Consider the following 26052-nt stretch of genomic DNA (forward strand, 5'->3'; position numbering starts at 1 on the left):
ACTGTCTACACAGAAACAACAATTGCATGTCCAACCATTGTTTAATTGTGATTTTATTCCCAAGAGTACTGTCAACCTGCTCTACATTTTACATGTAGATAATATTTTTATGTAGATATGTGATAATATTTTTAAAATATAATAATATTGCCCTGCATTTTTAATCCTTAGAAAATATTTCTGTCATTTACAGTATCAGTCATGAAGATATAAATGAATACAGTTTGCAGTGTTAGACTATTATTAATTTTTGAAAGTGGCCCAGTCAAGTTGGCTGATTCGCTTAAGAATTATAGCAAATTGTCAAAATTCTCCAGGAAGTTCATTAAGGGACCATTGATTGGGACTTGTTACTTGATCTTTTAAGAATTAGCCCAGGAAACAATTATTTGTCCTAACAATTTTAAATGGGTAACTTAATTCCTAAACTCTAATTTATTGGAAATATATATCTTTTAAACTCCTTGGTTTCTCTAGTTTTGTCTTAGGCTCTGGCACATTTTGATGCCCCAACTTCAATAAAAACTAATCAGCTTTTCTAAATAAGTTCAGCCCTAAAACATATGTTTTTACTCATAATATATGGATCTTCACTCATCTAGCAGCAGAAAATAGCTACACTTGAAATGCTTTCAAGAGTACATTTCTGAATTTATTGTCACCCGATCCCCATTTAAAATTTAATAGGCAGAAGCAACATTTATGACAGAGTTCCTGAAGGATATGAAATTCACCTATTCCTCAAGAAATGCTAAAATGCAGAATGCTAAAATGTACTCTTGGTCTCTATATCACTATAAGTTTTCTACAATGTCATAGTCCCAGTTTATGGTATTTTTTAAATTAAAAAATAAAATCCCTATGAAACTTGATTGTGTTTGATTTAAAGATGTTTAAGTTTCCTTTTTTCCCTTTTATTACATGCAATCTTACAAAGAAGTACCTTTCTTAGGATCACTTCTTCTGATCAATTGCTCAGATTTTATTCTGTAAAAGCTAAATTTCATAATGACCATTTCTCACTTTTTACATTGATTGTTAGAATAAAACCAAAATGATTCAGCTATTCTGATTATATAAGCTTCATTTCAGATTAAATTTTATATCCTTGTCCTTGCTTTCCCTTTACTGTATATTTTCCCCATTATTGTTTTATAAATTTATAGGTATTTTAATTATATTATTAAGATACTTTTCAAACATGTTTAGAAAAAGTGTTTAAACTTAGAAAAGTTGTTTTTTGTTGTTGTTGTTAGAATTCTTTTACCTTGACAATAAAACTAATCCTGAATACTATTTCTGGAGTGAAAGATTTTTTCTGTTGAGAAGTCTGCCTCTTTTACCTTTGATTCTCCTGATGAGATTCTGTTCTTTCCTGGATGTTTATGTTATTCCTGATAGTTCTTTGAGAGTACAGAGCACTCTGGGGAACACTGGATATTTACTGCTGTAAAGAGTTCTGAGATAGTCTTAATCATTTTAGCCTGCTAAAGGCATCTCCCATTTTTTTTTTTCCTATGTATATTTGATAGATAGAATCCATCCATTTTATGAAGTAACTGAGAGGATTATCCATTCATTTTCCACCTTTTTGTGTCATTGACACAGCTTCTTTCAGTGTGAAATAGTACACTGTTCTGTTTTTAAATGATTTTTCAACTGTTTTCTCAAAAATATATTTTGATCATCAGATCCTGTGGGTAAAAAACAATCCTGGAAACTCTTGATCATTTTGAATTTAGACTCAACGTTTAATTTTGTTCAAAGGAGCCTAACTTTTTTCTTCACTTTATTCTTCATCTGATTCCAGCTCATCATGCACCTTGCATCTCACCTGCATTCTAACTGGCACACTTTCTCACCTGCCACAGTTATGTCACTGAGATAAACCTGGAATTTTTGTTTTATATTACTATTTTTTTAATTTTAGAGAGAATTGAATGCTTTCTAGTTACATTAAACCATAATCCAACCTCACTGTTGAAACTGATCCTTTTGTTTTTCAGTTGCTCCTTTCAAAGACTTTTAACAAATCATTTTTGTCCTACAAGCCTATCCATTCCATCATGCTTTCTGCACAATTATATCTGGAGAAATAACATTTGAGTCCAGAGGCAAGTCTGAAAAATAACATCCAAGCTTAAAAAGAGATCAATTCCTATGGAACAAGGAGAATTTTCCTTGTTCAGAACAAATTTTTTGTTGCTGTTCTATCATTCTAGTAAGTTCAATTGAAAAATCCAAGCAGTCCTTCACTAGATAAGTGCTATCCACATATAATATATTATATCCACATATTTTATATATATATATAATATATATGTATATTCTAGTTTCTATGTAAAAATGATTTTATTTTTAAACACCTAATTATAAGTAACTCAAGAACATTAACTCAATTACAATGGTGGTCTCTGGTATCAGATTAAATCAAGAGTAGTGACAAATTTTTATTTTTATGTATCTCTCAGGGGAAGAGTACACTGTGACTCTTTATTTCCAGCAGAACAGGAGTTAGAGATAGAGTCTGAAAGTTGAAAATTTAATTCATTTTATTGCTATAAATATTTAGTATTTAACATATAAACATTTAAATGTTGTTATAAACATTTAAACAATATTTTGATTTAAAGACCCCAGGAACTTGAGGGAAATAAAATTTCTGAAAAACATTCCATTTTCTCTCTAAATCAAAGATCACATCCCTTTATGTCAACCTTCTTTTAAAAGCAAGGGCATGGACTTACTGTATAGCACAGGGAACTCTGCTCAATGTTAAATAGCAGTCTGGATGGGAAGGGAGTTTGGGGGAGAATGGATACATGTATGGGGCTTCCTAGGTGACTCAGAAGTAAAGAATCCCCTGCAATGCAGGAAACACAGGAGACTGCAGTTCAGTCCCTGGGTGGGGAAGATCCACTAGAAGTGGGCATGGTAACCCACTCCAGTATTCTTGCCTGGAGAATCCCATGGATAGAAGAGTCTGGCGGGCTACAGTCCATAGGGTCACAAAGAGTCGGACACAACTGAAGCGACTTAGCATGCATGCATGGATACATGTATATGTATGGCTGAGGGGTCTCTGTTCACCTGAAGCTGTCACAGCATTGCTAATCAGCTGTATTCCAATACAAAATAAAAGTTTAAAAAAATAAAATAAAAGGCATGGAAATAAGAGACTGCTTTTTGCTAATAGAGACACTAATTTTAATGTTGTAAAACAAAGAATGTAAACTTACAGACTCTTTTAAAATTTAGTCTCTAATCAAACATTGAACTTAACCTTTCTCCCCAATTCTCTTTTCTTGTTTGCATATCTTAGCAGAATCTTGTTTTTTTAATTCTCTCCCTCATTAAGCCCCCTCACTGTCATGTTTTCCATATATTTGTATACATTTCACAAAAGAAGTTATATTTATTGAAATGGATTTTTTCCTGGTAGACACAAGATGTAGGCAGCTCTGTAGACAAAACAGCCTCATTTAAGTATAAGGAACATAAAATGTCATTGTGTGCTCAATGAATTGTGAAAATTTAGGTGGAGGTTCATGGGGTTTGGCTGGGTGGTATGATAACAAGCTTGGCAAGGGGATGCTTTTTATATCAATTCTGTATAAGACAAAAATACCAAAGAATTGCAATCAATGGAGAAAAATTAATTTATCAACATGACTTTGGGGACATTGTGGGTGATGATCAAAATGGGATGAGGCTGAATAGAGGGTGAAAGGCTGTTAGGAAAATATTGCCAAGACTATGAGAAAGAATTTGAGATCTGAGAGAGCACTGGGAAGGACAGCAAGTGAGTGGTTGAGAGAAGTGATTAGAATGAGGACTATAGATGTCTTAAGTATTATTTCCTTGTGGAAGGTGATGAAGAAATACAATGGAGGGATAAATACCAGGTTTCTAGCTTATGTGAGTGGCAGTTTTAATATTTTAAGGTGAGGACTTCAGTTGAATACATTGTTGCTCACTAACATTTGTTCCTTTCTCTGCTGTAAATTTGCATCCTTGACCTGTTGATTCACTTGTGACTATGTAGACTGCCATGTTTCTCTGCAATGAGAAAGCTTTGAGAGGAGGCACTTGATTCACAATGTCTTATTTTCCTTTTGCCCTGAGGCTGGAAATATTCCAAATGGACATTATTCAATTCATCTAGATCCCACAAGCAAGATCACATGCCACAAAGCCCTCGCTGGTTTAAAATTAGCACCTTCTTCTAAGTCACTGAGCTAACAGGATCATTTGTTACTATGCCATAATCTAATCTATCCTGACCGAAATAGAGGAATATAACATTAAAAAAAGGAGCTTCAGAGAGAAGATGATTAATTCAGTTTTGGACATGTTAAGACTGAGTCTTAACCTTAATAAATGTAAAGGAGACCTTTATATTTATTGCACTAGAGAACTCTTTCCATTTCACTATTCTTTCTGTTAATTGATTGCTATCTTTTGGTGGGTTGCTTGTTGAAAGGTGGTATTGCATAGTGGTTAAAATGTACTCTCTGAAACCACACTTCCTGATTTTAACTCCCTTGTCTTTTATCTCAACATTTTCAGGCTTCAGTTTCCTCACCTGTAAAATAAGGACGATCAATGTACCTCATAAGGTTGCTGTGAGAATTAAATAAAGTAAAATGTTTAGCTGAGCTTAGAAGAGTCTTTGGCTCATAGTAAGTGTTCTGTAATGTTATCATTACTATTTTTGTACTCATAATTTGGTCCTTTCAGAAAGCAGCAGGGAAATGAAGATAGGTATACATGTAAGATCCACTAAAGCTGTAAAAAAAAAAAAAAAAAAGAGAGAAAAAGATTTCTAGTCTTATCTTTTGAGGAAAACTGCTCTATTGAAAATTTTTATCACTTACTTTAAAGTGAACTTTGTATTTAAAAATATATCTTAAAATTTGATTTGCCAATCCTAGTAGTGGACATACCTAGTCTTTATGAGATGTAGAAGAATTATTTCAAGACTACCAATTCTTTGAAAATAAACTTTGATTCAAGAAATATAAAAATGCAAAATGACCAATTAAGGTAAGGAAGAACCTATTGGTATAGCATTCCCTGGGAAAATACTAAATATTTCTCTAGGTTATTGTTTGATTTCTTTTTTTCTACTGGTGGGCCCAGTATTTTAAATTTCTGGCCTTTCCCACTGGGTGTTCACATCTTTCTGCCATGCTGTTTGTCCCTGGGAAGCCCTGTGGTCTGTTCTTGAGCAGGTTATTAAAGTCAGCTCTGCTGAGTTTGAAACTTCCTCTGCAACGTTCCACTGCAAAAAGAGCACACACGCTCTAGACCTGAGATCTCCTACATCCATCAGCAAAGTCCTGCTTTTATATATATATATATTTATTTATTTATATGTATATATATATTCTACATGTTATCGTTGTTCAGTTGCTAAGTTGTGTCCGATTTTGCAACCCCATGGACTGCAGCATGACAGGCTTCCCTGTCCTCTACCACCTCCTGGAGTTTGCTCACACTCATGTTCATTGAGTCAGTGATGCCATCCAAGCATCTCACCCTCTGTCATCTCCTTGTCCTCCTGCCTTGAATCTTTCCCAGCATCAGAGTCTTTTCCAATGAGTCGACTCTTCACATGAGATAGCCAGAGTATTGGAGCTTCAGCTTCAGCATCAGTCCTTCCAATGGATATTCAGGACTGATTTCATTTAGTATTAACTGGTTTGATTTCCTTGTTGTCCAATGGAGTAGTAGAACATAGTAGTTAAGAGGACCAGAATCATATTGGCTGGAGCCAAATACCACCCCACTGTTAATTAGCTAGGTGCACTGATTTTTTGCATGTGTAAAGTGGTTTAGTTTCTTAGACTATGGGTATTAAATGAGTTGATATATAAAAAGAAATTAGAATAGTCTCTGCCACAACAAAAGTACTCAAAAGTTAGCTGTTGCTAATTGAAAAGGGTTCTTCTTCTTATAATAATAATAACTTATTAAAAAGTTTCTAAATCACAGGAGGTAAGTTTCTCTCTACATTTCTCTGCTGTCCTTTCTCATAATCCTAATTTAGAACTACCTGAAAACATTACAGACATACTTTTTAATTGGTCTGCTCTAAAAATAAAGTCCAGTGCAATATATTAGTTAAAATAATCAGGAAACCAACAGGCTAGGGATGGTGACATTAGTACATGTTGTCAGCATCACACAAACCAGCTCAGGAAGGAAGCGCTGCCTCCAACACCTACCTGCATACTGCTGTCAACCATCAGGAAAAAACCTACATTTCCTTATGCTGCACTATTAGAGAAACAGTTCAATTAAGTGTTTATTAACATTATATCATAGATGAAGATTCTGTCAAGCATGATTAAAAGCAAATATTTAACCAGGGAGGAAGGAATAATTAGGGAGTTTGAGATCTATATGTACACACTACTCTATTTATATTTATTTATCATTTATTTTCACTTTGTTGGTTCTTCACTGTTGTGCATGGTCTTTCTCTAGTTGTGACAAGCAGGGGCCACACTCCAGTTGTGTTGCACAGGCTTTTCATTGAGGTGGCTTCTCTTGTTGCAAAACTGGGGTTCTGCAGCCCGGGTGCAGTAGTTGCAGTGCGCAGACTGAGTTGCCCAGCAGCCTGTGGGGTCTTCCCAGACCAGGGATCAAACCCATGTCCGCACGTTGTTATATTTAAAACAGATAACCAAAAAAGACCAGGGAACTCTGCTCAATGTTATGTGGCAGCCTGGATGGGGGAGGCATTTGAGGGATAATGGATACATATATGGACGGATGAGTCACTCTGCTGTGCACCTGAAATAATACCACAGCATTGATAACTGGCTATGTTGTTATTGGTGTTCAGTCACCCAGTCATGTCTGACTCTTTGCAACCCAATGGACTGCAGCATGGCAGGCCTCTCTGTCCTTCATCATCTCCCAGACTTTGCCCAAGTTCATGCCCATTGCATCAGTGGTGCCATCCAACCATCTCATCCTCTAACACCCTTTTCTCCTTCTGCTCTCAATCTTTCCCAGCATCAGGGACTTTTCCAATGAGTTGGCTGTTCATATCAGAAAACCAAAATGCTGGAGCTTCAGCTTTAGCATTGGTCCTTCCAATGAATATTCAGGGTTGATTTCCCTTGAGATTGATCTTTTTGCTGGCAAGGGACTATAAGGAGTCTTCTCTAGCCTCACAGTTTGAAGGCATCAATTCTTTAGCACTCTGCCTTCTTTATGGTCCAGTTCTGGCAACTATACATGACTTCTGGGAAGACCATAACCTCGATCTATGATCATTTGTTGGCAGAGTAATGTCTCTACTTTTCAACACACTGTCTAGTTTTATCATAGCTTTCCTGCCAAAAAGCAATCATCTTCAGTTTCATGGCTGCAGTCACTATCCGCAGTGATTTTAGAGCCCAAGAAGAGGAAGTCTGTCACAACTTCCTCTTTTTCCCCTTCTATTTGCCATGAAATAATGGGGCCGGATACCATGATCTTAGTTTTATTAATGTTTAGTTTTAAGCTAGCTCTTTCACTCTTCCTCCACCCCCATCAAGAGGCTCTGTAGTCCCCCTTAGCTTTCTACCATTAGAGTGGTATCATCCACATATCTGAGGTTGTTGATGTTTCTCCCTCCTGTCGTGATTCCAATTTGTAACTCACCCAGCCCAACATTTTCATGATGTGCTCAGCATATTGGTTAAACAAACAGGATGACAGCAGACAGCCCTGTCCTACTCCTTCCTCAGTCTTGAATCAATCAGTTGTTCCATACACGGTTCTAACTGTTGCTTCTTGAACTGCATACAGGTTTCTCAGGAGACAGAAAAGATGTTGTGGGTTGTGGTATTCCCGTAGCTTTAAGAGCTTTCCACAGTTTGGGATGATCCACACAGTCATAAGCTTTAGCGTATTGATGAAACAGAGGTAGATGGTTTTCTGGAATTCCCTTGCTTCCTCTATGATCCAGTGAATGTTTGCAGTTTGATCTCTGGTTCCTCTGCCTTTTCTAAGCCCAGCTTGGACATCTGGAAGTTCTTGGTTCACATAATACTGAAGCCTAGCATGCAAGACTTTAAACACAACCTTACTAGCATAGGAGATGAGTGCAATTGTCTGATGGTTGGAACATTCTTTAGTACTACCCTTCTTGGTAATTGGGATGAGGATTGACCTTTTTCAGTCCTGTGGCCACTGCTGGGTCTTCCAGGTTTAGTGACATGCCACACTTTGATGGCATCATCCTTTAACATTTGGAATAATTCTACTGGAATTTCATTGCATCCACCAGCTTTATTAACAGCAGTGCTTCCTAAGGTTCACTTGACTTTACACTCCACAATATCTGACCTTGGGTGACTGGCCACACCATTATAATAATCAGGTTCATTAAGATCTTTTTTGTATAGTTATCCCATGTATATTGGCTATACTCCTATATAAAATACAAAGTTAAAAAAGACATGTTTAAAGCTGCAACCCTTACCCTTAAAGAATGGAGTTTCTTTCGTCCACCTGTTCTCTCGGTTTCTACCGTGCTTTGAGAAGGGCCGGTAAGGGTCATCAGTGACTGAGGGCAAAGTGGACAAGTATGCCTTATCCAAGTGAATGATCTGGGTTTCAAGTTTAAAGGAAGGTACAAAGAATGACAAACTCATCACACATTCTGAATAAGAAAGGAAAAGACCTTCATGCAGTTTGGAGGAATTTTACTGAATAAAAGACAATAATTTTTAATGATTTTTAAGTATAATAGTTCATAGGATTCCTTCAATTTCTCTATTCTTTCCAATATCAAAGCAAGCTTAACATCACGGTTTTATTTCAATTTACATTGTTGTAGAGATCTGATTAACCTGCCTTATTACCTATAACTATGGTAAATAGCAGCACTATTTAATGATTTTCAGAAGATGAGGTTTCTGAATGTCATATGCCAGAAAGTGCTCATTCTTTTTTCAGACTATATTTATCTTCGGTTTGTTATGACACTAAATTTTTCAAAGTCACCTTAGTTAACCCCCAAAAAAATTTTTTTTAAATGAAGAAAAAAGTCTCCTTAGGTGTTACACTTCTCTCATCAGAGAAGAGGAAAGTGTACAAGGGTATTAAACCGCAGGCAATCAGGAACAGCAATAACACACAAATGAACGAGAATCCACTGAGACCCGAAAGGTCTCAGGAGTGAAGCTGGCTTCCTGTCGGCTAGCATGTGTTCTTATGAGAATTAGAAAGCGTGTCCTTCGAAAGGGCAAAATAAGTGTTCAGAAAAATCAAACATTTTCATCAAGGAACTAAATCTAATCCCTCAAATGAGAGAGCCGCACAGGCAGGGAGCCCCTCCCTTGCTAGGCAGAAATGACACTAGAGGCCAGAGGGGCCAGACTGAAGCAGAAACTCTGCAGGCCCATCTGCTGGGAGGTGAGTCAGAAAAGATGTTCCACGCAAGAGGGAATAGAGGCAACCATTCCAGTTGGTACACGAGAATGGGGTTCTGAATCCAAAAAGATGAGAAGGAGGAAAAACCATGTTAAAATCAGACAGAGAGGAGAACAGGGCAGCTGCTCTGATTGATCCTGACTGATTGGCCGAAGGGTCCTTCCCAGGCAGGCTTGGCTTTCATGAGCCGTAGGGATGTAACTTTTTCCTGGGTGACCCTCTGAAAGGGCCAAGATTCCAAGAAATATCTCTATAGCTTCAGGATCACCTTTTCAAACTTTGGTAGGGTTAGAAGTTCCTTAGATTTGCAAGATCAAGGACATATGACTTTTCTCTGAGCTCCTATTTTTTCTTCTGAGTTCCTATTCTTTCTGGGCTTCCCATGTGGCTCAGTGGTAAAGAATCTGCCTGCAATGCAGGAAATGTAAGAGATGCATATTTGATTCCTGAGTCAGGCAGATTCCCCTGGAGGAGGGCATGGCAGTCACTCCAGTATTCTGGCCAGGAAAATCCCACAGACAGAGGAATGTGGAGGTCTATGGTCCATGGGGTTGCAAAGACTCAGACGTGACTGAAGCGACTGAGCACGTTCTTTCTGTTACTCCCAGTTTTCCTTTTACCATGATGGGGCATTTGTTCTATATACTTGACTCAGAGAGTTTAGAAGAAAGGCCCTTAGAATCTCAGTGGCTTACAACCAAAGGTTATTTCTTGCTTAGGGTGCATGCATGAGTTGAGCAGAGGAGATGCATATAGTTCTACTTCATCAGTCACTCAAGAATCCAATATGGCGAGTGCTCCATCATCCTGGAGCTATACTTTGTAAAGCACTGATCTTCGCTTTCCCCTGTGCCATAAGGAGAGAGTGGAGAAACCCACATATATGCCTTTCCTCAGTCCAGAATTTATGCACATTATTTTGGTGCATGTTGCATAGGGCTCCATTCAACAGCCAAAGGCCTAAACAATGTAGGGAACAAGTGAAATATTTGGTGAACATAATTGTCTCTGCTTCATGGGGAGGACTGAGTGTTGCTGGGAAGAGGCTATAAGCAAGTTACATGTAATGTGATGCATCTGTTTGACGCAGTACCTTAAAGGATGCCATCACTCGGCTGATGGCTTTTCTCACTATGGTGGTGGTGGTTTAGTCACTCAGTCATGTCCGACTCTTGTGACCCCATGGACTACAGCCCACCAGGCTCTTCTGTTCATGGAATTTTCCAGGCAAGGTACTGGAACTGATTGCCATTTCCTTTTTCCAAGGGATCTTCCAGACCTAGGGATCGAACCCAGGTCACTGTAAATGGCCTCAATTAGTCATTATCCAGACGTTAGCCAGATGTCACTCCCCATGTAGATCATTTCCTCTGGTGCCTATTTTGTGGTTTTTGTAGTGATATTTTGCTAGAGTTGGTGATTCCATGTCTGCCCTGACACTCTGACACATGAAGTCGTGTGCCACAATATTGCACAGCAAGTGAAGAGATAGCATCTGTTTTTTTCCCAAAAGTAGCATATTGAGACAGGTGCAATATTTGTCTGGAAAATGTACATAGATTTGGAATTACTTTTCTTGGATTTTAACCTGGCTACTAGCCTTGCAGGTAATAATGAAAGGTCAGATGGATCTGGGCACTCTGATTATGAATTTGGTTCTTCAAAGTGAAGAATAACATAAAGGTAAAAAAGTATCTTTATGAAAAGTGGTTTTTACATGAGTGTTGATACCTCTAAGACCTTTTATTTATAGGCAGGTCACATTTCCCAAACTTCTCTCTTGCTGAAAATCAGAAATGAGATTCAGAAGGCCATTAATCCAGATAGGACCTTCTTACTCAGCTCATGGGGTGTGAATAAGGTCAAGTTTAAGTCACTAGTTCAGGTAAAGAGGCACTGAAGAAATATACTTGGACCAGCCAATAGGATCTCAAAACAAGAATGAATGGACTTTGACTCATACACTCCACCAATAACATAACTGAGTCATAATAAGGGACTCTAACGTTCTTAAACTGCTTATTAAAACAGTTGTATCTCAAACCATAGAGTAATTTTATTGTGGTAGTGGGGACTGGGAGGGTAATCATATGTTCTAATAGCCATCAATGGCAACCCACTCCAGTACTCTTGCCTGGCAAATCCCATGGACAGGGGAGCCTGGTAGGCAGCAGTCCATCGGGTCGCTAGGAGTCGGACGCGACTGAGGGACTTCACTTTCACTTTTCACTTTCATGATTTGGAGAAGGAAATGGCAACCCACTCCAGTGTGCTTGCCTGGAGGATCCCAGGGACAGGGGAGCCTGGTGGGCTGCCGACTATGGAGTCTCACAGAGTTGGACCCGACTGAAGTGACGTAGCAGCAATAGCCGTCAAAACCAGGCTCGTCAAGTGTCTCCTAAAAGGGATATAAATTTGGAGGCAAAGCTTGTCGTTGTTGCTGTGCAGTCTCTGCCCTCAAGAAGTTCTTATTTCTCTGAAGCTGATAGGTAAACATGAAATTACAATGTGTGTGTATGTTCAGTTGCTTGCCATATGTTATTGAAAATATTATAGTATATATACATCCTTGATTCCCACGGGTGAAAAGTCTCCACTACATAGTGAAGTGGTAGGAAAACGCGAGCAGGAGAGGATGGTCATTCCAGGTCTTGATTGAATCCCAGGAATGGGCCACCAAGTGAGCATCCTTGGCAGGAAAGAATTCAAGAGACATAAAAAAGTGAAAGCAAGTTAGGAAAAATACACACTCCACAGAGGTGGGCCTTCTCAGAGGCTAGATTGGCCCTTGGCTGTGGAGGTATTTGGTTTTTAAGGGCTGGATAATTTCACAGACTCAAAAATGGGAGGAATATTCTTGGAAAAGGAGTGGGATTCCCAAGAATTGGGGCACTAGTGAATTTTATGGTCAGTTTCAGAATTGTCATGGAACCTGTGGGTGTGTCGTTTATCATGATAGGCTGGAGGTCTACTGGCAGTCAAATCTTCCACCATCTGGGACCTAGTTGGTCTAACCAGTTTATGACATATCCTGTTCTTAATGGTAGTGCCATTCTTTTAACGGTTGTGCCCCGCCTCCTTCCGGTTTCAGGATTATAAGAGAATATTCTTTATGACTGACCGTTTAAGGACTCATTGATGAAGTTATGGTGTACGCCATTCTCCTGAATTCTGTGTGTGTGTGTGTGTGAGAGATTTCCCTTCAATTTCAATCTGTGGGAAAATGAAAAGTGCACTTTAAAAGCTTTTATCTAGAAGACATTAAATGTTGAATGGCTGTATTTGCATCTGAATTTGCTGCTTAGGGTGCCCTTAATTGCTGATGTGACTTTGCCTAAACTGTCTAACCTCCTTGAGCCTGAGCCTATTACCTCTTTTAGAAATGAAGAAGGAAGTGTTGAGTTTCTACAATAACCACACTTCTTTAGCTTAAAAATGAGTGATTTTCAAAACAGGAACAAGGTAAGGGATGCTAGTATAAGACTGGACTCTGTAGGTCTTCCAAAGAATAACTTGCCCTTACTGACTGATCATGAATGTAACTCCATGCATCAACCCCCAGCTAAACAGTCATACAGCCACTCATAAAGTTAATTCCCTTTTGTTGTAGGCTGAAATATGTTCCCCCAAAGATATTCACCTAAAATCCCTGGGGAAAAAAAAGTGAAGTGAAAGTGATAGCTGCTAAGTTGTGTTCAACTCTTTGCAACCCAATGGACTGTATGTAACCCATTAGGCTCCTCTGTCCTTGGGATTTCCCAGGAAAGAATACTGGAGTGGGTAGCCATTCCCTTCTCCAAGGAATCTTCCCCACCCGGGGGAAGATTCTGAATTGCAGGCAGATTCTTTCCTATCCGAGCCACCAGGGAAGCCTAAAACTCATCAATGATACCTTGTCTTGACAGATGTAATAAAGTTAAAGATCTGGAGCTAAGATCAACATGGGTTTTATGGGTTGGCCCTGAATTCAATGACGAGAGTTTGTGTTCTTGTGAGACACACACTGAGGAGAACAAAACACAGGGGACAAAACAATGTGATGATGAAGGCATAGATTGGAGTGTTGTGGCCATAAACCAAGGAAGCCTAGAAATGTGGATGGCCACCAGAAGCTGAAATAGGCAAGGGAGGACTTCTCCCTACAGCTGTGAGAGGGACTATGGTCCTGCAACTAGATTTCAAACTTCTGGTCTCTGGAACTGTGAGAGAATAAGTTCCTATTGTTAAGTTACCACATTTGTGGCATTAATGATTTGGCATTATCGACTCAATGGACAAGAGTTTGAGCAAACTCCAGGACATAGTGAAGGACAGGGAAGCCTGGCACATTGCAGACCATGGGGTCACAAAGAGTGGACATGACATAATGACTGAACAACAACAAAAACAAAAATTGTTACAGCAACCACGAAAAACTAATGCAAGATTTCTATAACTTTGTTCAATTATTTCCTGCCTCCATTAATACAAATTTGAATTCTCCATACCCTCAGAGGACCTATTTCAGTAGCATCTTTTTAAAAGCTTTTGTTTTTTTTATCACTCCCTGCAATTAAGATCAACCTCACCTTCTCCTTTCTCCGATGACATTTTATTTATGTTTGTTTAAATACTTCTATTTTTCCACTGTCTATCTTTCTATCCTGCCTCTAGTACCTTACCTGAGTATTGGCATAGAGTCAGCATTGTATAAATATTTCCTGTTCGATATGGGACTATGACTCATTAATGCTGGATTAGGGCCATGCTTCAAGGAATTATATACAGTGCCAGCATCTAACCTCCTGAATATTTGGCTGCTTTCTTGGAAGTCAATTTATGTATTCAGTGTCTTAAAAAATAGGTGACTGGATGACTTGATGGAATAGGGGTGACAGGAAAAGAGGGAAGTTTAAAAAAATAACTTTCAGTTCAGTTCAGTCCCTCAGTTCTGTCCAACTCTTTGTGACCCCATGAATTGAAGGACGCCAGGCCTCCCTGTCCATCACCAACTCCCAGAGTTCACTCAGACTCATGTCCATATAGTCGGTGATGCCATCCAGCCATCTCATCCTCTGTCGTCCCTTTTTCCTCCTGCCCCCAATCCCTCCCAGCATCAGAGTCTTTTCCAATTAGTCAACTCTTCCCATGAGGTGGCCAAAGTATTCGAGTTTCAGCTTTAGCATCATTCCTTCCAAAGAACAACCAGGGTTGATCTCCTTCTGAATGGACTGGTTGGATCTCCTTGCAGTCCAAGGGACTCTCAAGAGTCTTCTCCAACAAAACAGTGCAAAAGCATCAATTCTTCGGAGCTCAACTTTCTTCACAGTCCAACTCTCGTATCCATACATGACCACTGGAAAAACCATAGCCTTGACTAGATGGACCTTTGCTGGCAAAGTAATGTCTCTGCTTTTGAATATGCTATCTAGGTTGGTCATAACTTTCCTTCCAAGGAGTAAGCATCTTTTAATTCCATGGCTGCAATCACCATCTGCAGTGATTTTGGAGCCCCCAAAAATAAAGTCAGCCACTGTTTCCACTGTTTCCCCATCTATTTCCCATGAAGTGATGGGACCAGATGCCATGATCTTCGTTTTCTGAATATTGAGCTTTAAGCCAACTTTTCCACTCTCCTCTTTCACTTTCATCAAGAGGCTTTTAAATTCCTTTTCGCTTTCTGCCATAAGGGTGGTATCACCCGAATATCTGAGGTTATTGATATTTCTCCTGGCAATCTTGATTCTAGCTTGTGCTTCTTTCAGCCCAGCGTTTCTTATGATGTACTCTGCATATAAGTTAAATAAGCAGGGTGACAATATAAAGCCTTGATATACTCCATGTCCTATTTGGAACCAGTCTGTTGTTCCATGTCCAGTTCTAACTGTTGCTTCCTGACCTGCATACAGGTTTCTCAAGAGGCAGGTCAAGTGGCCTGGTATTCCCATCTCTCTCAGAATTTTCCAGTTTATTGTGATCCACACAGTCAAAGACTTTGGCATAGTCAATAAAGCAGAGGTGAGGTGAGGTGAGGTGAGGTGAGGTGAGGTGAAGTCGCTCAGTTGTATCCGACTCTTTGCGACCCCATGGAAGGTAGCCTACCAGGCTCCTCCGTCCATGGGATTCTCCAGGCAAGAATACTAGAGTGGGTTGCCATTTCCTTCTCCAGGGGATCTTCCCCACCCAGGGATCAAACCCAGGTCTCCCGCATTGGAGGCAGACGCTTTAACCTCTGAGCCACCAGGGAGTGTTCAATAAAGCAGAAGCAGATGTTTTTCTGGAACTCTCTTGCTTTTTCGATGATCCAGCTGATGTTGGCAATTTGATCTCTGGTTCCTCTGCCTTTTCTAAAACCAGCTTGAACATCTGGAAGTTCATAGTTCACGTAATGCTGAAGACTGGCTTGGAGAATTTTGAGCATTACTTTACTAGCGTGTGAGATGAGTGCAGTTGTGCGGTAGTTTGAGCATTCTTTGGCATTGTCTTTCTTTGGGATTGGAATGAAAACTGACCATTTCCAGTCCTGTGGCCACTGCTGAGTTTTCCTAATTTGCTGGCATAAAGACATACATTAAATAATGAGATAATAGTGTAAATAAAGTAAAGATTTTTTTAGTATTTAAAGTAATTAAAAAAATCTTTAAATACTATAGTTATGCTATTATCTCATTAATTAATTGCATGTCTCTAAAAACCAATTGCCATATTATTTTTATTTATTTACATCATACTTGTTTTCTTGAAAATATGACTGGTCTACATATTGTTTGATTCCAACTATATGACATTCTGGGAAAGCTGAAGCTATGGGGACAGTAAAAAAGATGGTTTCCAGGGTTTCAAGGTGGAGCACAGATGATGTTTAGAGTAGTAAAAATAATCTGTATGATGATATAATGATGTGAGCATCATCATATGTTTGTCCAAACTTTTAGAATGAATACTACTGTTGCAGGAAAGGGGACCCCTTCCAAGGCCGGAACTGGACTCTTGTCTAACACTCAGAAATGATTTATCCAAGGAGACACATCTGCTGACAAAGCAAGAGATTTTATTGGGAAAGGGCACCCGGGTGGAGAGCAGTAGGGTAAGGGAACCCAGGAGAACAGCTCTGTCACATGGCTTGCAGTCTCCAGTTTTATGGTGATGGGATTAGCTTCTGGGTTGTCCTTAGTCAATCATTCTGACTCAGAGTCCTTCCTGGTGGTGCACACCTTGTTCAGCCAAGATGGATGCCAGAGAGAAGGATTCTGGGAGGTGGTCAGACATGTGGTGTCTCCTTTCGAACTCTTCTGGTTGGTGTTGGCTTATTAGTTCCTTGTTCCTCAGCAGGACCTCCTGTTGTAAAACGACTCACGCAAATGGTTACTATGGTGCCTGGCCAGGGTGGGCGGTTTCAGTCAGTGTGCTTCCCCTAACAACTCCTCCCTGAGTGACTTCGTACTCAAGATACTTGTTGGGAATTGGGGCAGAGGTCTCTTCTGTAACTTCTACCTGCTGTGCATGGTCGTAGGCCTGCCTAACAGAGCAGAAGTCTCTACCTGATCTTAGTCAAGATATTTTTTGCCTGAAATGGGCATTCACCCTTGTGAAAACAGCAATTTAGTTTGAAACTGTTGGCTCCTCTCAGAGAGGAAATAGTCAGGGGCCAAACAGGAGACCTAACAGGATGGTCATCACTGGTCCCCAGAAACAGGAGGCAACATTTGGGGTGAAGGCTGCAGGGTTTGTGATTGTGTTTGTTTGTTTGTATTTTGATTGGTTGGTGGTAAGGCAACAGAGCTGTGCTCCAGGAATCTTGTGTTTAATCTTAAGTTACCATCCTCCATCTGGGTGGGGGCTCCAGTTCTGTAGAACTCAAAGACATTGTTATGTATATTTCTTTGAGTAGGAACCAGGACCCTGTCTCAAGGCTGTACCACCATTTGATTGTTTCTCCTCTTTTTCTGTATCCCCTCCCTTCCCTGATTAGCAATTATTTGGATCCACCCTTTGGAACTCAGGGAAGGTCAAGGAGTCTGAATGAAGCCTATATCCTACAGACAAGAAAAGGAGAACAGAGAACAGAACAGATCTGTACTCCAGACCCCCACAGAGTCCTGCTCAGTTTTAATTTAGGGAACTAGGCAACTATGACTGTGATAATTTCCTGTCAAAGTGGGACATAGGACTACCTCAGCTTCGAGAATAGACACTGAGTTGGAAGTACTCCTGAGTTCCAAGTTCTAGATCTGAGCCTTGTATGATTAAAATCTCAATCCTCTGGTCTGCCATTTTGATGTAACAGACCCAATTAGTAGTAGTTGGAGGAGTGATGACTGGAATTTTAACAGATAAAATAAATCATTTCTTTTTAGAAGAATAGGCCTGAAACCCAATCTGGACCTGGCACTTCAGGGAAACTTGTAGCCAGGTGGCCAGTTGCTTAGTTTTATAAAAAGTCAGGTTGCAGTTACTAGCTTCCAGCAGACATTATTTTGAGAATAGTGGCATCCAAGCCTGACACGACTCAGAAAACTCAAGTGTTTATTACTTAGTTATTTCCTAGAATGTCTGAACCATAGCTACTCTATTTTGACTTTTAATTGTAAACTTTTCCTTAATAGCCAAAGCGGATGTCACCATTAATGACATCAGTATTTTTCTAGGTATGAGAAGATGCAAGAATTAAAACTCATAAAATCTTCTCCTGAAAAGATCTAACTATCTGAAGCCCTGTTCTGCCAGTTCTTCCCAGAGCACAGAGTGCCTCATTCCTGATTTTCACCCTGAATTCCTTTATGGGGAGTTGAAGGTCAGCAGTTACAGTGGTCATGATTTAATCTTTGTAGATGTAGATGACCAGTGTCAGTCTTCAGTTGGCAGAGCCCCTTTTTGCTCATAAACTTGACGATGTGTTTGAGGGGGGCATTTCATGACCATTTTATCCCATGGTGCTGAGAATGTCCATTCTCAGGTTTGGCAAAGATTTTGTAGACAGGCCACTCAATGTGCTGTTACTGGACTAGGCCATAAAACAGTATCCAAAATTTTCTGGACCTTCTGTCTTACTAACCTCTTGGTCCAGGAAAAATTCCCTCTTGTTGCTTCTTCCCATATCTAGAGTTACACTGTTACCATCATTGATCTCACATGGAACTATATATTATTTTATCAGGGGCCTCAGTCACACATTTAGCAGAGTAAGAAACAGCAATTTTGTAAAACAGATGAAATACAAATAACATAGCTAGCAGTATTAGTAAAGTCATAAGTAAGACTTAAGAACTTCCATTAGATGTAGCCCAGTATATCCCATGTCATCTGACTTAGTCTGCTGTGTAGAATCTTTATCTTCCAGGGAAATTATATATTGGCACTGTCTATAAGGCACATAGCCCAGTTTTCTAGTGTTACTAGACTGATTATCATTAGTATGATTTAATTGTTTCCAACATAGAGGAGACTTCAAACCTAAATTACCACAGCCTGCTGTTATCTGTATAAATGCATTCCATAATTGTGGGAGATTTTTTCTTCCTTTGCTGAAACTTTGCTTGTTGCTCTGATTGAGCTTGAGTAATAGAAGAAAGCTCAAATTTATGGCCAGAGTCAGAGCAGGCATTATTAATTGCCCCGGTGAGGAGATCCCATCCAGTAATATCAATAGTGACCTAAATATGACTATAATTTTTTTTTAAGTACATTCTCTCAGGGCCAACCAGTTAGACCCTTGTAGTAGAGAAATTTACCAAGATAACCCAGAACTAGACACAGGTAATTGACCACAAACCCAACAGCTGGCTTGATTTCTAAAACTAGCATAGGATCAGGCCTATGACAGAGAAGCATTTGATTTATATGCAAAGGTCTAAGAAGTCAGGAAAACATTATAAATGATCATACGAATCAAGTCCAGCATCTTGGGCAAGCTGTTTACCTCTGATGTCATTGCCTTCTCGTCCTGGTGTAGTGTAGTGTCTCCTGCTTCAGCATCATTTTAAGGTGAGATCAGGTCAGCTGTCTTCTCTATAGACCAATTCAGTGTAGGGGCCTTTGGAAGTGGGAATTAATCTAAAAGTCAATTTCCCTTCAGTTGCATTGTGCATGAACTAGTTAAGAGTACCTGATAAAAAAAGCCCTTCCATCCAGGTTGGAGACAATCCCTTAAATTATGTCTTTTTCCAGTCCTGGTTGCAGGTCATGAGGCATCTGATCTTCATCCAGAGGTAGATTACTGAGATAAGCTTCAGAAACAAACATAGGGTGTTCTTTAAGAATTCAATTAAATTTTACATTAGTATCACCTAATAGTAAAGAACTATCCAAGAAATGAGTCTTACTAGATGCTGACCTCCATTAACAAACTGGGATTTAACATTTATTAAAACATTTTTTTCTCCCTAAAATTACCCTCATTTTTATCAAATATAACCAAATTAAGGCTAGTTTGTTTGCAAAATAGGTCTGTTCTCACTAATTTTGGTCTGATGATTTATATAACCGTAATTGATCATAGACTTTTTATTTTGCTGAAACATTTATAGAGTCTCAGACTGAACTTTTAAAATAAAAGAGGGCTGGGAAACTCACACCAAAGGCTTATCACATGTTTTGCCTAACAAATCTAGGTGAATTCTTTCCTTTTTAAGGTCTCAAAAAAAAACAAAAAACCTCCTTGAGATTTTTGTACCTGTTAGTAAGATAACCTTCCTAACTCATTTGGTAAACTTACTGGAAACCTAAGAGTTTCCAACTTCTGGGGGAGTCAGATAGAGAGAAAATATAATTGTTTTGTTTATAACATAATTTTACCAAATTATTGTCATAATTAGTTTGAGAGGGAGGTTTTCCCTACTCCTGGAAAACACAAGATTCAAACCCGTAATTTTTCAGATAGAAACCATAAAAGTTATCAGCATATTCGCTGGTTCATTCAGTCCTTTTGTTCATTTTTGTGAAGTCGTCAGGTTTTCCATTAGAATACCAGGAAATGTCAGAATGTTAAGAACTCCATATAATTGCTAAGATATCTATATTAGTAATTTTACCATACATTATAACATGAGAAGATTTGTTACTCATTTGATAATATTTTTCATGTAATTTAACCAAACAAATAAACACGATTAGTTTAATATCTCTCTTTGGGATGTTTCAGGGGCCCTCTGAAGCACTCCCAAGTTAGCTAGAGGTCAAAGGAACTTCAAAATAATTCGATTTAGGAGTTCTGTTAAAAAAAAATCAATTAAAAGGGTTTAGTACATTTAGTCAGATTTAGTCAATGTTGATGGGTATATCATTTAGCTTATTGATATATCATAAATATGATGGTGTCATTTTTAACAGAATCCATTTATCTAACTAATTGTAATCAAATTTTTAAAAGTCCTGATTATGCATAAGTCTTTTTAGTCTTTTTTCATAACTTTTTTTTTTAACTGAAAATACACTTCCTACTTTCCTTTAGCAACCAAGAACTAACTTTTATCTTAGCATTGTATAGATTGGTAAGCATAAATACCAGTGATAATTTCTAAAATCCTTGCTTTCTTAAAACATTTTAGGATGGCACCAAATATTATTCATTTATGCTCCCCAAATTCTTTAGTTTTTCTGTAAAAGGAAACCAGTGTTTAGTAGTAAATGTTTCAAAATCTTATTTAATTTCTAAATGACCTAACTACTTCCAACATTTAGACTTCCAACATTTAGTTTAGCACAATCCTTAGAAATTCAAGTCACCCCAATCTGGAGAGACTATTTTATACAGATATTCCTAAAACATGCTTATTCTTAATAGAGCTTACGTTACTAGTTTGTCTTATTTACAATGTTTATAGAAGTTTCTTCACTTGAGGTAATTTCCTTGTTGACAAATTTGTAACAGATATGATAATATTTAACTTATATTAAACCTAGATACAATGAAAATATTCTACTTAATGTTAATTACTCAAAGACATGTCTATATTAGATAGGTCAACAAACAAACATTAATAGTAGGTATTTAATACAGAATATTTCTCAGTTCACATGAACCTGGAATTTATTGTTTAATTTAGAATTATTTTATTTGTAAGTGCTTACCTTTGTTTAAGCCAATTAGAGCTCACTTACAAGTTAATCTCAAAAATAATATCCAGAGACAAAGACATACTGAGACATATTTAGCCAGACACAATGCAAGTCTAGCTTCATTTTCTAAGTTTAGTCATGAATTAGATATTACAATATAAAATTTACTAGTGTATAAAAAACAGTTGGAATAAATAAAATTTTAAAAGGCATTTTTCCCAGTTTTCCTCAGTCCCAGGAGTTAGAGATGGTCTAGATAGGTGTTCCTGAGAATCCTTGTCTCAAGGCACAGCGAAAGAAAAACAAGTTCTAACAAAAAGGCGCAGGTCTAAATCAAACAGTGGCCAGACAAAGCAAAATGGCCATCAAAAATCACAACACAGAATGTAGAGTTAAAACACACATATAAACCTGGCAGACCTCATCAGATACTCCCTTAAATACAAGAATACAGTCTCAGAAAACCTCCTATAGAGACACAGAACTTCAGATCCAAGTACTAACAGAGTAAAGGAAAATATCTCAGGTCTTCAAAGATTTCAAATGGAGGAAAGAAAGCCAGGTTGAAAGAAGAAGGGGGAGGAGGCGGGAGAGGGGGCCAAAGGGGTGGCCTTTCAGACATCTCCTGCCACCTGTAGATACCCAGGCATTATGAGACTTTATCCTGGGCCTCCAGAGAAGGGAGGACTGGAACTCGGCCCTACCAGAAACAAGATCAGAACCGAACCAGAATTCAAGTTCTCTGCCAAGAGGATCAGTCTCCAATCCTCAGCTCAGGCTGAGGCCCTTTGACTAGATTCCTTCATCCAGGACCAGGGGACTAGAGAAAAGGGGAAGGATAGGAAAGGTTAAGGAGAGGAAAGAGAGAGGGAAGGGGCGAGAGGTCAATAAAGTCTCTTGTTCCTTACCTGTTGGGGCACTCTGGCCAGTTGTCCACGTCAGGAGGAGACCAGGGACAAAAGGGCCCCAGTTGTGGCTGCTGGGTCTGTTCCATTGTCAGGCAAGTTAACCCCTGAGTACCCCGAGTGGTCAGGATGTCAGTCTCAGCAAAGAAGAGTCCCACCAGGGTCGCCATTTGTTACAGGAAGGGGGACTCATTCCAAGGCCCGAAACTGGACTCTTGTCTAACACTCAGAAATGAATTATCCAAGGAGACACATCTGCTGACAAAGCAAGAGATTTTATTGGGAAAGGGCACCCAGGTAGCGAGCAGTAGGGTAAGGGAACCCAGGAGAACAGCTCTGCCACATGGCTTGCAGTCTCTGGTTTTATGGTGATAGGATTAGCTTCTGGGTTGTCTTTAGCCAATCATTCTGACTCAGAGTGCTTCCTGGTGGTGCACGCCTTGTTCAGCCAAGATGGACGCCAGAGAGAAGGATTCTGGGAGGTGGTCGGACATGTGGTGTCTCCTTTGGACCTTTCCCGAATTCTTCTGGTTGGTGTTGGCTTATTAGTTCCTTGTTCCTTAGCAGGGCCTCCTGTTGTAAAACAACTCATGCAAATGGTTACTATGGTGCCTGGCCAGGGTGGGCGGTTTCAGTCAGTGTACTTCCCCTAACAACTCCTCGCTGAGATACTTAGTACTCAAGATACTTCTTGGGAATTGGGGCTTCCCCTAACAGTACCAAGTATGTAGTCTAACTTATGGACTTTGTGATAATGATGTGCCCAGGAAGCCCATGGTTATAATAAGTGTTCCCCTGTGGTGGGTGACATCGATAATGGGGTAGGCTAAGCATGTGTGGTGGATGGGGGTATGTTGGAAATATCTGCACCTTCCCGTCAATTAGACTGTGAACCTAAAACTACCTGAAAAATATCCTTAATAATATTAAAAAGTGGGTGGGGGAATGGTGAGGATTTGTGAAACATGAAGGGCTATTTCTCCTTTAGCAGAATTGGAGGCCCTGGAATAAAAGGCTTATCTCCTTGAGCCCTTCAGTCAGCTCACACAGACAATTATCTAACATACACTGTATGTCGGATGGTAAATGGGGTGGTCTTATGTTCAAGAACCCAAATGTTTATATTTTCTAATAGTATGGAGAAAACACAGACAATTCTCCATTTATTGATAAGGCAATTAAGGCTATAAACAGCTACATAATTTTTGAGAGCAAGTCAAATTGCCTCAAAATTGCCTCTCTGAAACTGGATTTCATCATCTTAATGTACCAACCTGGAGGAGCTGCCCACCCTTAATCCTCTTTTAAAAAATGCCCCCCATGATTGTGCCATACTTGTAGTAGAATATTCCATCTCCTTGACAACCTCTATAAACCCTGAGAAAGACACTACTGGACCAGCCAAGTGTTAATTTTTATAATATGGCACTTTCTTATTGTATAATTACACCATAGCTGAGTTCCACATGCCTAGAACTATACTCATGTGTCAAGGTATGTCACTTACCACTTGCTTTTGCTTAAATCTCTTTAAAGTACTCTTTTTGAAATGATGCCTAATTATCTTTTTCCAGGGAAAGAAATGATGTTTATAACTTCAGCTCTAGGAAGTGTCCTTAGGAAAAAAAAAATTCAAAGTGATTTAGAAAGAAGAAAGCATATTTCTTACCTTAAAAAAAAAAATCCCCTTGAGAAAAACACTAAAAACTATATTTAATTCCCAAAGGGGCCTTATGAGGAAAACAAGCAAATGAAGGAATGTGGTTAGAAGGGAAACTGTTTCAAGCTATTGCTCTAATTCCTGTCTGAATGCTATAACATATATATATATATATATATATATATATATATATATATAATTTTTAAAGGATAACAACCATAAAAGAAGAGCATATACGCATAAACAAGGGGCAGAGGTAGTCACATAGATTGTCTGACTTTATTCCACAGAGCAGATGTACTTTAAGTTATACCTGATCCCAGGTGGAGGCCATCAGAGACTGCAGTTAGTGTTCCCGGAAAACAATCCTCCCTATTCCAGGCCTGAAAGAAAGGAATAAAGTTCAGGAGATACTACAGGATTCTCCACAATATGCCATCACGGTGCAAGAAGAAGTGTGGGTCATTTCCTAAGTGAGTAGTCCTCCGTGCAAAGATCTATTACAGGTGCTTTGCAGGGGACACAAAGACGAGTTAGGTGGGATTGTACAAGGGTTGGGGAGAAAGTAAAGAAGAGAGAGAAACTGGGAGGAAGAGAAGTCAGGGGAGATGAGAATGAATTATGTAGTGTAAATTTGGTTCAAGGAGAGACCCAGGAAACTTGAGGTTCCAGACTACAACGCTGGAGGTAGGGGCAAGGTCTCTAAATTACATCTCTAGGAACCTTATTGAGCCTCATTCTGGAATCAGCATGAGGGAGAGTATTTGAAAAATGCCCTAAAATAGAGGACATGGAATCAGATGGTATCATTTAGATAGATTAGCCTCTTGGCAATCATTCAACCATTTGAAGTCAAAGAATACACAGACTGGGAGAAATCTAATATTCTTCGAGTACATACTTCTGCCCCACACTTTTAATCTGTGATCTCTTTTAACTTCAAAACACCCCCCTAGGACATATTTGTTATCTTTATTTTTAAAAATAAAGATTAGACACAGAATGATTAAAAAATTTTATCAGAGTCTCGCTGTTAATGAGTAGTAAAGCCAGGAATGCATGTATTTTTCTATCACCAACATGCAAAATGGAGATGCAATATCAAACTTTGTTATTTGTTGAAATTAGGTTTATGGCTAGATTAACGTGTTCAAGGTAACTCTAGCTTCACAACCATAATTCAACGTCCCTTTGAACATGCCTTGTCAGAAATGATCCAGAGCTTCAGATCTGTGAGTGGTGTTCTCCTTTTGTAGGTGTCCCAAAGTGCTTGCATTTCATTCATTTGTTAACAAATATTTACTAAGCTTCTTTTGTAAGCTTATTAAATATGCAAGTACTTTAGACACATACATCAGTTAATAAAACTATTAATAACAAAAACTCCTGTTTTCAAGGAGTTTATATTCTATTTAAGGGTAAATGGGAAATAAATACAAAACACAGTAAAGAAGTAAAGTAAACAGCATGTTGAAAGTTAAGTTGAAATGTTAAAGGAAAATTTTTTAAAAAATATGGAAGATCTAGAGTGCTAGGAGTGAGGACAGACATCATGCTTCTAGGGTAGTAGGCATGCATGCCATTGAGAGGATGAATCTGAGCAAAACCCTGAAGCAAATGATGGATTTGATGAAGCTGAAGTTAGAAATAAAAGGATCATTAGAACAAACACTCTAAAGCAAACATGTTTTCTTTGACATGATTCTTTTACTTTTAAGGAGATCAGGAAACTGGTGCAGAGTGAGTGAGAAGAAGAATAGGAAAAGATGAAGTCAAACTGGACAGGTAAAAGACAGATCATGAAAAATGTTCCAGGTCATTGCCTGAGCTGTGGCTTTTACTCTAAGTTAAATGGGTAGATGATGCAGAGAAAGATGTGATATGACTGAAGTTTTTAAAAGATTTAGTCTATCAACTGTGTTGACAATATATGTAGGAAGAAGATGGTCTAGGGTGGAGGTGCAAAGACTTGTTATTTGGCTCTTGTAATGGAAGATGGAAAAAGTCAGTGTGGCT

This window comes from Capricornis sumatraensis, chromosome 1 (genome assembly GCF_032405125.1).
Source record: "Capricornis sumatraensis isolate serow.1 chromosome 1, serow.2, whole genome shotgun sequence".
In the NCBI taxonomy this organism is placed as follows: Eukaryota; Metazoa; Chordata; class Mammalia; order Artiodactyla; family Bovidae; genus Capricornis; species Capricornis sumatraensis.